General features: G+C 49.9%; 1 protein-coding gene and 1 non-coding gene across 7 annotated transcripts in view; both read left to right on the forward strand.

Moving 5' to 3' along the window:
* Window positions 1–15,515, forward strand: part of CMTM7 (CKLF like MARVEL transmembrane domain containing 7) — a 124,698-nt gene that overhangs the window by 14,267 nt on the left and 94,916 nt on the right. The gene's annotated exons all lie outside the window — the stretch shown is intronic.
* TRNAG-UCC (transfer RNA glycine (anticodon UCC)) lies at window positions 1,885–1,957 on the forward strand. Its single transcript has one exon. It is a non-coding gene; the product is annotated as a tRNA-Gly (tRNA).

Raw genomic sequence — 15,515 nt, forward strand, 5'->3', positions numbered from 1 at the left:
AGCCTTACAAAATGAATTTATTAAATAATAAGACTTGAAAGTTGAAATGATCCGTGAGCTGCAGAATGACTGTTGTGTTAGCCAGCATGATAACATTGACTTTGTACATCTCCATCAGAGATCTTGGATGACCAGATGCCTTGTCAATGAGTGGTCAGATTTTGAAAGTAGTCCTTTTTCAGAGCAGTAGGTCTTAAAATATTTAATAAACAGTGTTGTAAACAGAATGTGCCGTCATCCAGGCTTTGTTGTTCCATTTTGAGAGTGTAGGCAGGGTAGATTTAGCATAATTCTTAAGGGCAGCAGGATTTTTGGAATGGTAAATAACCATTTAACATTGCAATAGCCCAAAACAAGAAAATCAGCCTGTCCTTTGAAGCCAGGCCTTGACTTTGTCTCCAGCTATGAAAGTCCTATAGAGCACCTCCTTCCCTTCATGCGTCCTCATTCACGTCCGACTTTTGCTACCCCATGGACTGTAGCCTGCCAGGCTCCTCGGTCCATGGGATTCTCCAGGCAAGAATACTGGAGTGGGTTGCCATTTCCTTCTCCAGGGATCTTTCCAACCCAGGGATCGAACCTGCATCTCCTGCATTGGCAGGTGGATTCTATACCACTGAGCCACCTGGGAAGCCTGCTATCTTATCTTCTTCCAGTAGAAGGGTATTTGTCTACACTGAGAACTTGTTTTATAGTATTTTCCCCTTTGTGAAATTATCTTAACTAGTGAATTCTCTTAACTAGTTCTTCTGGAGAACTTGCTGCAGCTCAGCATCTGCACTTTCTTCACCTTGCACTCTGATATTAAGGAGACGGCTTCTTTGCTTCAATTTCATGAACCAACCTCTGCCAACTTCAAACTTTTCTTCTGCAGCTTCCTCACCTCTCTCAGCCTTCCTGGAATGAGGAGAGTTAGGGCCTGGCTCTGGATTCGGTATTGGCTTAAGGGAATGCTGTGGCTGGTTTGGTCTGCTATCCAGGCCGCTGAAGCTTTCTCCACATCAGCAATAAGGCCGTTTTGCTTTCTTATCATTACTTTTTTTTTTGCTGGAGCAGCACTTTTCATTTCCTTCAAGAATGTTCCCTTTGCATTCACAACTTGGCTAACTTTTGGCGCCAGAGGCCGAACTTTCAGTCTGCTTGGGCTTGACATGCCTTCCTCACTAAGCTTAATCATTTCTAGCTTTTGATTTAAAGTGAGAGACGTGCGACCCCTCCTTTCACTTGAACGAGTGGAGGCCATGGTAGGGTTATTGGTGGCCTAATTTCAGCATTGCTGTGTCTCAGGGAGCAGGGAGGCCTGCGGAGAGAGCGAATGACGCGAACGACTGGCCGGAAGACACAGTGCTCTTTGTCCCCACTGCTTGAGTGCACGTTTCCCAAGAAGGCCCTTCTCTTACAAAGCGCTGTGTAGTTCGCTCTTTCAAGAGGTCTGTGACATCAGTTCTGTGGCATCTAATCTCGCTGCCGTATTCAGGTTTCACCAGCTGACCACTAGCATCCTTTCTCTGGTCTAGCGTTGCCTTCAATGATTGTGTCTCCGCAGTCTCTTCAGTCTGGAATGGTCTGTCTTGTTTTGCATGACTTTGACATTCGTGAGGAGTCCAGGACAGAGCAGCCCTCTCACTGGATGTTCAAGTCTGTGTGGAAGGACCCTCTGACTCCCCGTGTTCCGTAGCCACCACGGAGGCAGGAGAGACAGAAAGGGAAGAACATGTATTTGGATCACGGTGACCTTACCTCCATTTTCCTACTTCTGTTTTCACAAAAGTCCCCTTTGCAGACTTCCTATGCAGAGTTAATAGTTCAGGTTGGACTTGATTGCATGTCCTATTAATAATAAAACACAACAGCTTAGCTCAAAGATAACATCCTTAGGGGACTTCCCTGGTGGTCCAGTGGTTAAGACTCTGTGCTTCCAATGCAGAGGGCACAGGTTCGATCCCTGGTTGGGGAACTTAAAGGTGGCATTCTTAGAAGAGTGGCTAAAATTGCTTGAGGGATTATCACCCACCACGTCCTGTTCTGTGAACTTGCCTGAATTACCTCACTTAACGCTCAGCAATGGCCCTATCCTCTACTACTACTACTACTACTAAGTCGCTTCAGTCGTGTCTGACTCTGTGCAACCCCACAGAGGGCAGCCCACCAGGCTCCCCAGTCCCTGGGATTCTCCAGGCAAGAACACTGGAGTGGGTTGCCATTTCCTTCTCCAATGCATGAAAGTGAAAAGTGAAAGTGAAGTCACTCAGTCGTGTCCGACTCTTCGCAACCCCATGGACTGCAGCCTACCAGGCTTCTCTGTCCATGGGATTTTCCAGACTATTATTTTTCATATTTTCAGCCAAGCACCCGAGTCCATAGTGATTACACCGTCAGATACGGAGTCCGGCACAGGTATTTAGCAGTTTCCCCAAACCCAGGCTGCTTCTCCCGGGCTGCAGGCTGGTTTCTGGTCGATAGCCGTGCAGAGGCAGCTCGTTGTCACCAATGGAGTGAGCGAGAAGGGCTGTTGGTTACTTCCTGTTTGAGGCTCTGCAGAGGCAGGATCCTCCACTCTTTTTTTCAAAGTCAGTTGAATGCAGGGGACTCCAAGCCCTAGATTGCATATTTAAAGATAAGGAATTGGAAACAATCCCGGGGCCTATAAATAGCCTGCTTCCCCTCCCTAAGGGCTTCCCCTCCCTAACCCCACCCCCTCCAGCCTGGGAAGGATCTTTCCCAACACCCCCTCCAAGGTAGTCCCCCCACCCACCCCTGCCCGCTGATTCCACCCGACTGCTGCCCCCATCACCCTGTCCTGTAGCTCAGTTCTGCTTTCTTCCCAGCAGTTCTTCATCTGAAATCCCCTTTCTTACTTCTTCATCAGAAGTGGTGGTGGTCTTCTCCACCAGGACTCGACTGAACCGCAAGGGGGCAGTGGCCATCCTGCCTGGGTTGCCGCGGGTTGCCTGGGATTAGAAAGCACTCAAAATCTTTGTTGTTGCTGTTTGTTTTAGCTTTAAAAAAATTTTTTTAATGAAAGTATAGTTGATTTGGGGCTTCCCGGGTAACTCAGTGGTAAAGACTCCACTTGTCAATGCAGGAGACGTGGGTTCGATCCCTTCATTGGGAAGATTCCCTGGGAAAGGAAATGGCAACCCTTTCCAGTATTCTTGGGCTGGAAAATCCCATGGATGGAGGAGCCTGGTGGGCCACAGTCTCTGGGGTCGCAAGAGTTGGACATGACTGAACGACCATACAACAGCTACAATAGTTGATTTACAATGTTGTATTCATTACTGCTGTACAACAGTTATACACATATATACGTTCTTTTTTAAAAAATGCTCTTTTCCTTGGGACTTCCCCAGAGGTCCATTGGTAAAGACCCTGTACTTCCAGTGCAGGAGGCCTGAGTTCTATCCCGAGTTGGGGAACTAAGATCCCATGTGCTATGGGGTGCAGTCACACAAAAACCTTTTTTTCCACTATGGTTTTTACAGGCTATGCATAGTTTCCTGTGCTATCCAGTAGGACCTTGTTGTTTATCCATCCTGTATATAGAAGCTTACACCTGCTAACCCCAGCCCCCCACTCCATCTCCCCCACCCCCTCCCCCCGGCATCCACAAATCTGTTCTCTTGTGTCCATTCAGAATCTTTTTTTTTTTTTTTTTCCTTGAATGAATGAAAGAAGATTTTCTTTACCAAAGCTTCTGTTAATAGCACTCGTTTCAGAAAAGTCAGCCTGGGTAAAGCGCTTGAGAGATATGGATCTTCTGAAGACCCAATACTAGTTATTAATTATGATCATGAACAGTGATAGCGAGGGCAGAGGGGTGACCTGGCTGTGGAAGGGCCCAAGGCAGTGGGGCCTGGAGGCCAGGAGGCAGAAGAGGGAGCCGGCGGGGAGAGGCTGAATGCCTGGCCTGGAGTTTCTGGTGGAGACACGGTTCTATGATGGTGGCCAGTGTGGGAGAACCTTTCTTTTTTATTGAGTTGGGCTGACAGCTTTGCACTGACTCATACACTCAAAACAGGGGGTCCGATGCCAGAGCAAACAAAGATGAGCCGTGGGATAATAGAAGTGTCTGCCGGTCTGTCCAGCTGTCAGGACCGGGCTCCTAATTTAAAGCGTCACCAGCAAACACTGAACAGTTGCATTGCCATGGTGGATTAGAGACTGAGGGCACAGTGTGCCTGATGCGAGCACCTCACTCTCGACTTCGATTTCTGGCTTGAATGATGAGCCTGTGCGGTCCTGGTCGTGGCTCCTCACCCAGCAGAGGCTCAGCTTCAGGTCATGGCGTCAGAGGTTTATTTGGTGTCTCCTCTGTCCCAGCTGTTTGGGGGTACAGCAGTGAACAAGGCCGATCGTACCTTTCCCCGTGGGCAGAAGATGTAGAGGTGTTACACGTCATCACCCCCGAGGCCCCATTGTTTTAGGCACTGCTAGGAAAGGAAGCTGGTGTTAACTTTGTGAGGACACAAATCTCATATCACTTAGAAAATCTATGCTCATTGGAAGAATTCTTGTAGACTGAACTAAAGGGAAATTTTATATACTCTTGAAAGTAAAGTCACTCAGTTGTGTCCGACTCTTTGCAACCCCGTGGACTATACAGTCCATGGAATTCTCCAGGCCAGAATACTGGAGTGGGTAGCCTTTCCCTTCTTCAGGGGGTCTTCCCAACCCAGGGATGGAACCCAGGTCTCCCTCATTGCAGGCAGATTCTTTACCAGCTGAGCCACCAGGAAAGCCCAAGAACACTGGAGCCTATCCCGTCTCCAGAGGATCTTCCTGACTCAGGAATCGAACCAGGGTTTCCTGCATTGCAGACAAATTCTGTACCAGCTGAGCCACCAGGGAAGCCCTTTTATATACTCTTGTGAATACCTAAAAAGGAAAATTTTACTGCTCCAGGTCTTAGTTGCAGCACTCAGGCTCTTCAGTCTTTGAGGCAGTATGTGGGATCCAGTTCCCCGACCAGGGATCAAACTCAGGCTCCCTGCATCGGAGCACAGAATCTTAGCCACTGGCCCAGACCACCAGTGAAGTCCCTAAGGAGTCTTTTTTTTTTTTTTTTAAGGAATCCTTTTTTAAGTATTTTCGCATACTCTGGTCCTCTGTGTCATCAAGAGTGTGAGCAGTGCAGCATTCCTTAGAAGAGTCCATGGAAGAAGTGATAGCCATCAGTGCTGGGCTCATAAGCCAGCTGGCTTTTGACTCCTGCTTCTGGGGATGATGCTACATGTGCCCGTCTCACCGTCTTGCCGTCTCCACCCCACAGCCTCTGGTTCCCAGGCTTTCAGAGAGCGCTGCGCTCTGGTCTCAGGGGTTTTTTTCTTATGCGTGCTATGACACCATTCCCAAGTTTTGAGTTGGCACATGGCAGGCAATGGTGGCTGCTCCACATCTGCTCTCCGCTCTCGCCAGCAGAAGGTGTAGACCCATCTCTGGCTGGAGGGAACTGGAAATGTGAGAGACAGAGCATCTCTGCATCAGTGAAGTGTGGTTAGTGTGAGGGCGGTGAGCCTGCTGCGGGAGGAGGCAGACAAGGACGTGATCTCAGGTACCCGGAGTCCTCCCAGCCTGCACTCACACCTGCTTGGGAGAGGAACCTGAGGCTGAGACCTGAGCCTGGGAAGAGAGTTCCGAAGGAGCCAACAGCCTGTGCAAAGGCGTAGAGTTGGAAAACATTCTTGGTCAGCTCCCAAGCTGGGCTGTAGGTAGTGGTGCGGTATGGAAGCTCTGTTTGTTGTTGTTCTGTTGCTCAGTTGTGTCCGACTCTTTTTGACATCATGGACTGCCTGTCCTTCACTATCTTCCGGAGTTTGCTCAAACTCATCTCCTTTGAGTTGGTGATGCCATCCAACCATCTATCTTCTGTCGGCCCCTTCTCCTCCTAACCTTAAATCTTTCCCAACATCAGGGTCTTTCCCAGTGAGTCGGCTTTTCACATCAGGTGGCCAAAGTAGTGGAGCTTCAGCATCAGTCCTTCCAAGGAAATCAGGACTGATTTCCTTTAGGATTGACTGGTTTGATCTCCTTGCAGATCAAGGGACTCTCGAGTCTTCTCTAACACCACAGTTCAAAAGCATCAGTTCTTTGGAGCTCATCCACCCAAAAAGCCTGCTGGGCTTTGATTGGGATTGTATTGAATCTATAAATCAATTTGGGGGATGGCATGTTAACTATATTGCATCTCCTTAGCCATCAAAATCGCTCCTTTTATTTAGGTGTTCTTTGATTTCTTTCATCAGTATTTTGTAGTTTTTAGCATACTATAAAGTTAGATTTATATCTATTTATATCTATTGGGGCTTATAAGTAATCTTGTTGTCAACAAAGAAAGCTGTTTGGGGTTTTTTTTAAATTATTTATTTATTTATTTGTCCATATGACATGTGGGATCTTAGTTCCCTGGCCAGGGATCAAAACTGTGCCCCCTGCACTGGAAGCACAGAGTCCCAAATAAAGTTTTATTTTTTCCTTTTCAATCTATATGCCTTTTATTTCTTTTTCTTACTGCAACCTCCAGAAGAACATGGACTATGAATGGTGAAAAAGGACATCTTTGTTGGCTTTCTTAGAGGGAAACCTGCAGTCTCTCACCATTAAGTATACTGATAGCTCTAGATTATTTTGATGTTGTTGTTCAGTCGCTCAGTTGTGTCCCATGAACTCTTTGCGACCCCATGAACTGCAACACACCAGGCCTCTCTGTCCTTCACCAGGTGATTTTGTAGATGGCCTTTATCTGGTCAAGGAAATTCCCTGCTATCCTGAAAGTTTTTATAATGAACAAATATTGAATTTTGTCAAATGCTTTTTCTGCGCCTACTGATAAGAATATTCAGGTTTTCTTCTGTCTGTTAATGGGCATACATTGATTTTCAAATGTTGAACCAGCTGTGGATTCCTGGGATAAACTTTAGTTAGTTGTTGAGCATTTATATTTTTATAGATTGTTGGAGTCAATATACCAATATATTTTTTAAAACATCTTCTATTTAAACTTTTTTTTCTAATTTGTGATGTATTTTTGGCTGAGTTGGGTCTTCAGTGCCATCTGTGGGCTTTCCCTGGTTGCGGCAAGCAGGGGCTGTGCTTGGCTGCAGTCTGCAGGCTTGTCGTTGCAGGGGCTTCTCTTGTGGCTGGACGCAGGCTCTGGGTGCCCAGGCTTCGGTCGTTGCAGCTTGCAGGCCCCTTGGTGTGGCATTCAGGCCTTCGGGCACTAGGGCTTTAGTGATTGGGTGTGTGGGCTCAGATGTCCTGCAGCATGTGGAATCTTCCAGGGCCAGGGATCAAACCCATGTGCCCTGCACTGCAGGCAGATTCCTGTCCGCTGTACCACGTGGGAAGTCCTGTGTCCTTATTCTTTTGAGGGTTTTGACAGCCTGGAAGGAGTTGATCCAGCAGCTTCTAACGCTCCACCAAGACTTGGGCACACTGGTAGCCGAGCTCAGGTTCTTCTCTTTCCTCTTCTTGTGGCTGCAGCCCTTTGGGGTTTTGCCTGTGTCTCACTTCTGCACACACTTTAGAACAGGATAAAGTTGTGAAACTCAGTTCAGAAACAGGATGTAGGAGGAAGCACTTGACTCCCGTGGCTAGATCTAGGTTGACTCGCCTCACGTTGCTGAGGCTCTGCTAAGTGCCGCGCCTCAGGGCAGCCCTGGGGACCGTGTGTCCCTGCTGCATTCATCCCAGCGGGTCTCTTAGCAGGTGCTCAAGGGAGGCTTTGTTTAGCTGGAGCTTTTTGCTCCTGTCTCTGTCCTCCCGGTTTCTTCCAAAGGCATCGAGACCAGGGTGGAGGCAGGGCTGCTCCTTGGGGACAGAAAGGCTCTGTGTCTTACCAGCAGGCAGCTTCCAGCAGCCAGGAGGCCTGGAGTGAGCCTGCAGGCCCAGGAAGGGGAAACGTAGGGAGGGGCTGGGCTGCAGCCTTACCGGAGTTGTTTTGTAAGCAGAGGCCAAGAGGGTGGGGAACTTTCTGAAGGAAAGTCTTTGTTTTCACCTGGCACACGGGTGATTTGAAAGTGAGTCAGGTAGAGTGAGGCATGGGAGAAAGGCCTGCTTTGGGGAGTGATGTCACTGAAGCTGGGGGCGCGGACCACAGTTAACTGTGCCTTTGAACCAAGGATGTGGTGGCTGGAGAGGGAAGTGGTCAGGGTCAAGGCATATACTTCTGCCCCGTGGTCTTATCCCCTCTGGGGAGTCATTTTCTAAAACCTGGCCAAAGAGCAGCAGAGGGGACGCTGACAGCGCGCTGGAGGCAGAGGGCCTGGCACATTTTTTTCTTTCATCCAGGGCTTTGTCTGTGCAAAGCTCTAGACAGACGGCTCTGCCAGCTGGTTTGGAGCCTGTGGTCAGCAGTCTGAGGAATCCGAGGCAGCCACCTCCCATTTGAGCTCACAGGGGGAGTTTCTCATCTGCCCCCGAGAGCTGTGATGCAGGAGGGGCTCCCCACATCACCCCAAAGCTCCCCCGAGACATCTGTGCCACCTGTCACCCTCCTCCCTTCCTCCCCGCCGCCTCTGCATTCCTCTGGCTGGATTCTGCTCCTTATCCCCCTGCTGGACCCAGGCTCCCCGCCTCTGAGCCTTGCTGCTTCTCCCCCATCTCCATGGCATGTGTTTTCCAAGCCTGAAGTGCCACTGTGGCTCTTCCTGCTCAGTGATCTTCACTGGCTCCCCACTGCCCGCCCCTGCCGTCTCCTTTCTCAGTCCAGGACCTGTTGCCCCCCTTTCCTGCACCAGCTTTTCCATAACACAGGGAGGGTTTGCTTACCGTGGACAGCTCACCTGCCCCCGAATACCTGCCCCATGCTTCTCCAGCCTCGCCTTCCCACCAGGTTCTTCTGCTGGAAGCCTTCTTCCCCTTCGTGTGCTCAAATCCTGCAGCCCCTGAGTCCACCCTGAACCAGTCCCACTCTTTACAGAGGACATGCCTGCCTTCCTGCGCTCCAGCAGCCCTCCTCACAGATGATACCTCCCTGATGTTATTGTCCTTTGTTTTCTTTTCTTAAAAAAAAAATTTATTTGAGCTGCGCTGGGGCTTAGTTGCAGCATGCGGGATCTTGAATCTTCATTTGGGCATGTGGGCTCTTTAGTTACGGCATGCAGGATCTAGTTCCCCGACCAGGGATCAAACCTGGGCCCCCTGCTCTGAGTCTTAACCACTGGGCCACCAGGGAAGCCCTCGTCCCCTTTTTCTTTTAACGTCTCCGTGTCTGGGTCTGAGGCCCCTTGTCCTTTGAGGCAGGGCCCGGGTATAAACTGTCCTTCTGGTGTGCTTACTGCCTGCTGACAACTCGCCGTGCTTAGATGAGCCACCGGTTAACCCTTGCTGTGTGCCAAGAGCTTCTCAAACATCATCCCGTGTGACTCTTCTCAGAATACACGTGCAGGGACTTTTAATACTTGCCCTTTGTCAAATGTTCACAAGAGCACTGCCAGCTGTTCTAAATGTTTTGCTCGAATCGTCTCATTTAATCTTCACATCAGCTCTTTGTGGTAGGTTTTCTTCTTACCCCATTTTAAAGATGAGGAGACTGCCTAGCGAGGTTAACTGGCCCATTAGTACTTGTGTTAAGTGACTATTTGACCCACGGGGGTTGCTGGCATGCTTTACTGCTCCTTTCAGGCTCACTTGTTCCTACTGAAGACCAGCCTCTGGCTTACGCTCAGGCCTCCTTCTCCTCTCTCTGGGTGCCATACGACAATCGTGTACCCTTAATCACTGTGGCTTTCCATCAATGATACATGCTTACAATCCGTCAGTGGCTCTTGTGTACTTGCTTTGTCATTTTTAATCCCAGACTAATTTCTTTTTCCCCCAGGCTGGCACTGAGTTGGCATCATGCTGCCTGGGTTTTTAATCAAGGCATCCCACACCCACATTGTCAAATCCAGCAGGCACTTACTTCTGGCAGGCGCCCAGGGCTGGATGCCAGGCCTCCTGCTGGGGCTGGGCCACACAGCTTCTCCAAATATTTACTTCACCAGGATCTGGGCAAAGCACTGAATGGCGTAACTCTCTCCCTCCTGAGTCAAGGTTTCCTCAGGATCACCCTTGGCAAAATGGAAACCAGCGTAACCTTGTGTTCCTAAGCAGGGCTGGGAACATCGTTAGGACTCAATAAATAATGACTGAATAAATAACTTTATTCTTCTTTCCACTGTAAAAACTGGGGTTGCCTGAATGGGAAACCAGGGAAGTTCTGAAAACAGATGCATCAGTTAGCTTATGCTGCATGACAAACGGTCCTAAAATCTTGGCGGCATCACCAGGTCTTCACTGCTCACGTGGTGGAGGTCAGCTGCGGTTGGCCCTGCTGATCATGACCCCGGCTTGCTTCTGTGTCTGGAGGCTGGCTTCTCGTCCGATCTGGACTGGGTTCATCTGGGGTAACTGAGTTTCAGCACTGTCTGAGTGTCTGCCACCAGACAGTTCCTTCTTAGATGCCACTGCAGGGGAGCCCAGACCTAGAGCTGGCGGAGGTAGCCTCTGAAACTGTCGGTGGCATTTTTTCATTTTTCTCAGCTGAGCCCAGAGCATCCAGACCCAGCAGTTGTCGCCCCAGCAGAGCCTCTCGTTGAGGTCCCTCCAGGTCAAGCATCTTTTTGGGGGTGTGACATGGGATGGAGGTGGGGATTTATGGAGCCGTCCTCAGCCATCCCCACTGCAGCCAGCGGCTATGCTGTGTAATCGTCGGCGACCGGGTTCTTGGAGGCAACAGCTGCCTTCTAGCTGAGCCGCCCGAGAGCCCTCGGCCAAGGGGCTGTGTCTACGCCAGGGTCCCAGGTGGGGACCCAGATGTGATCCCTCACCTGGGCCCCCCGCTGCCCTCTGAACGGACCTCAACTTCCCTTTGCACAAGAATCAAAACACGAAACCCAGAACAATGCATATGCAACTTTCAAAACAGGCCAGGCGGGACCTTTTTTTTTTTTTTTTTTTGGTTTAAGTGCCTGCTCCAGCTACTATGGTTGTACCGCAAATTACCGCTAAAGTTAGTGTGTGTAAAACAGCCATTGGCTAGGCTCACAGATTATTTGGGTCAGGAGTGTGGGCGGGACATGGTGAACAGGGCTTTGTCTTTGCTCCATGGTGACTGGGCAGCTGGGAGAACTTGAGAGCTGGTGCCTGAGGAGCGAAGGCTTTGCTTTCTCGTGTATTGAGCTAGGTGCTGACTGGTAACCCACCCTCAGCTGGGGCTTTGGCCAGACACCCACTCTCGGCCTCCCCAAGTGACCTGGTGGGAGAGCTCCAGGGGTGCATTCGCAGACGGGAGGGGGGCTCAGGGAAGTGGCATCAGGGTCCCTGACCCAGCCGTGGAAGGCCTGTGGTGTCACTTTGACCACCTGCCAGGAGGCCATTCAGGCAACCCAGGTTCAAGGCAGGGGATGCATTCTGCTTCTGGGTGAGGAGCGGCCAGGGTCTAGAAGAGCACAGGAGCCTGGAATTGTTGCTACGGCTATTCTCTGAAAGCGCAGTCAGCTGGCATGCAGCAAGGAGGGGTGAGATGTTCCTCCTACCCCTCACTGCTGAGGCCGAGGGCGTCAGAATATCTGGCTGCAGGGAGTTTAAGCTCTTGTGGAGTCCAGTCCCTCCTGTCTCCTACCCCAGACCACTGAGTCCTCAGGTAGAGCTTTATTAAAGCTTTGCCAGCGAGGTCATCTGCCCGGTCCCACATGCATGCGTGTTAAGTTGCTCCAGTCGTGTCTGACTCTTTCCAACCCCATGGACTGTAGCCACCGGGCTCCTGGGATTTTCCAGGCAAGAATACTGGAGTGGATTGCGATGCCCTCCTCCAGGGGATCTTCCAGACCCAGGGATCCAACCCACATCTCTTTCATCTCTTGCATTGGTAGGCAGGTTCTTTACCGCTGGGACCACCACCTGGGACCTCAGCCTGGGGAGGAAAAAAAAAAAAACATAAAAGGGGGCAGAAGCAGGGTTCTGTGATTAAGAACCAAACTGTGGAATTGGGTGGAAAAGACTGAATCCCGTCCTGGGCAAACAGTTCTATGGCCCGGGGCGGGCACTTCCCACATCTCCGTTTCCTCATCTGCCTAAGAGTACAACCTGGGGCCAGGCTCGTGGGCGGTACCTGATGAGCAGTAGGGATCCCTGAGAATAAGCTTCCTCATTTCAGCACTTTGTAGAAAGCTCACGTCCCAGCAAGGGCCGTTGACCCTGCCCCTGCACCCCCAGTCCTGGAGAAGATTCTCAGCAGTCTCTCTTATTTTCTTTTAATGATTCATCAGGGAACCTCTGAGAAACACTAGCTCCTACTCTTGAGTCAGACCCTGGGGGGGGGGGTCACACTGGGGGTGGGGGTCTTTTCATCCCATTCTCTAGGTTTTAGAATCTTTAAAAAAGAGAGAGAGAGCATTTCGTGTATTTTCTGTTTTCCCCCATTCTAAATTAATACTGTGGTTCCTCGGTTAAGGACTTCCTGTTTCAATAGGATAATTTAGTAAAAGTGACGTTACTGGATCAACAGATGTGCTAATTCTTTTTAGATACATGCCAGTTGGGTGTTAAATCTGGCAGTGCCTCCCAAGCGTGCTTAGTATTAATCCTCAGGCGTTAGTTCACTGCTAACTGTTACTTCTGGTTCACTGTGTGTATTTGGGGGTGAAGCACCAGGACGCTCTGTGTGTTACTGGAAGTTATTCTCATCGCATCTTTACCTGCGTTACCTGTGGCAGCAGTCACCACCAGCTCATGCCCAATCCTCCTTGATTTTTTTTTCCTGTACCTCGTGGCACATGGGATCTCAGTTTCCTGACCAGGGATGGAACCCTTGCCCCCTGCAGTGAAGCTTGGAGTCCTAACCTCTGCACCACCAGGGAATTCCTTCCATCCTCCTTGAACTATATCTTCACCTCCTTAGACTTCCCTTTGTGTTTTTAATAGCTTTGTTGATGTATCATGTACATACCGTAAAAGCTCCTCGTTTTAAGCGTACACTTCAGTAATTTTTAGTAAATTGACAGGGTTGTGCAACCATCACCGTAATCCCATTTTAGATTTTTTCCGTCATTCCCAAAATATCCCTCTTGCACACTTGCTCCCATATAATTCTGAAGAAGCCGCTGCTGTACTGCTGTGTTTATCTCATCCATAAATATTTCAGGGTGTGTGTGTGTGTCCTTTTTTTTTTTTTTTTGCTGCACCACATGGCATGCGGGATCTTATTTCCCCAGCTAGAGATTGAAACTGGGCCCCCTGCGTTGGAAAAGCAGAGTTTTAACCACTGGCCCACCGAGGAAGTCCCAGGGTGTGTCTCAGTCGCCCAGCACTCTACGTGCTTGCTGTGGTGGCCCCTACTAAGGCAGCACCCCTCCCGCTTGTGCCCCCAAAGCAAACCCCTGCGTTCAGTGCTAACTCCTGAAACCCAAGAGCTAAGGCCACGTGATTGCAGAGAAGAGGCTGCAGTCCACCCACAAGCCATGTTTACACTGGGGCGCTGGTGAGAATCCAGTTTTGCCCCAAATTCAGTCCTGCGCCCATCATCGAAGGCCCCCTCTGTGCTGGGCCCTGTGGGTGCAGCAAAGAATTGGTCCTGGGCCCTGCCCTTGTGCCCACCACTGAACTGCATACAGAGAAGAGTGCCCAGGGCGGGGGTGGCCGGCTGGTCACACACCACTGTGGCCTGATCCGCACCTGAATGTGTGTGTGTGTGTTTTGCAGAGCTTCCTGATGACCCCTTGTTTCTGGGGTCAGAGCCTGCACCTGTCTCAGAGGCACCAGAGAAGCCTGCACGCACCGGTCCCCTCCCATGTGTTAACAGTGGGGCCTGTCCCGGGCGATGCTTTCTCTCTCTCTCCCCTTCTCAGCATCAGGGAGCAAGAGCGTGGTCCTGCCGGGTGCCTGGAAGGTGGAAGGCCTCAGGAGTGGGTGGACTGTAAACTGTATTCATTCATTCCAACCAAAAACATTATCTGTGGAGAATCCACGTGCCATTCAAGGTCCTGACTTGGGAACACCGACAGTGAGCAAAACAGACCAAAACCCTCAGCATCATGGGGCTTACAGTCAGGGGTGACAGACGATAAAAACTAAACAGGTGAAAGATCTTGCTTGCTGGGGCTTGAAGCAGAATAAATGAGTGAGGAGAGACTACAAATGATAAAATACTCATCTTTTTAAAAAGCAGGGTATCAGGACTTCCCCGGTGGTCCAGTGGTCAGGATGCCGCTTTCCAGTGCAGGGGGCACAGGTTCCATCCCTGGTTAGGGAGTTAAGATCCCATAAGCCTCCTGGGCAAAAAAAAAAAAAAGACATAAAAAGAAACCAGAAGCGATATTGTAACAAATTCATTAAAGACTTTCAAGATGGTCCACATAAAAAAAAAAGCCTTCCAAAAAATGAAAAGTAGGGTATAAAACAGTGTGTAGGGGTTTCCCTGGTGGCTCAGTGGTAAAAAAAATAAAAATAAAAAAAATCTGCCTGCCAGTGCAGGGGACACGGATTTGATCCCTGATCCTGGAAGATCCCACGTGCTGCAGAGCAACTCGGGCCATGTGCCACAGCTACTGAGCCTGCGCTCTAAAGCCACAGCTTCTGAAGCCTGCATGCCTAGAGCCCACGCTCTACAACAGGGAAGCCACTGCGATGAGAGGCCCGTGCACCACGTCTGGAGAGTAGCCCCCACTCACCGCAACTAGAGAAAAGCCCACGCGGCAACAATACATAAGTAAAATTTATCTAGCGCAGCCAAAACTAAATAAAAATTATTTTAAACAACTGTATATAGCATGCAATCCAGTCTTTGAAAAGGAAAAATAATACTGCTGATGCTAAGTTACAGCAGTTGTGTCCGACTCTGTGTGACCCCATAGACGGCAGCCCACCAGGCTCCCCCATCCCTGGGATTCTCCAGGCAAGAACACTGGAGTGGGTTGCCATTTCCTTCTCCAATGCATGAAAATGAAAGGTAGAAAGTGAAGTCGCTCAGTCATGTCCGACTCTTCGTGAGCCCATGGACTGTAGCCTACCAGGCTCCTCCGTCCATGGGATTTCCCAGGCAAGAGTACTGGAGTGGGTTGCCATTGCCTTCTCTGGAAAAATAATACATATGTGCTCAAAACATCCATATGTAGAAAGAAATACCCTAAACTCCAGAGGTGGTAGTTATCTCTGAGAAATGGGACTATGGGTGATTTTTTGTTTTTTTAGACACTTCATGAATTGATTTTCTATTCTGTGTATTTTAGAGTGACCCTATTATGTAAGCAGGATGCCTGACATGACTGTCATTTCTAAAGGGCCCCAACTTTCTGAGTCGGAGCCCCAGAGCCCTGCCTCCCAGTGTGAGAGCACTGGAGTCAAGGCAGGTTTCCTTTCTATTATCCAGGGTCCCACAGGTTGTTCTGTGCTTGCTCCCAGTGGGAAGCAGGCAGAGAGTTCAAGCCCTGGGCTGAAAACAGAGGCCAGGAGCCGGGAGAGGGGCCTGGAGAGACACAAGCAGGTCCCATGGGCTGGGCGGTGTGGTGGGGAGCAGGGGTGTGCAGCCATGTGCC

Source organism: Bos indicus, chromosome 22, assembly GCF_029378745.1.
Source record: "Bos indicus isolate NIAB-ARS_2022 breed Sahiwal x Tharparkar chromosome 22, NIAB-ARS_B.indTharparkar_mat_pri_1.0, whole genome shotgun sequence".
Classification (NCBI taxonomy): domain Eukaryota; kingdom Metazoa; phylum Chordata; class Mammalia; order Artiodactyla; family Bovidae; genus Bos; species Bos indicus.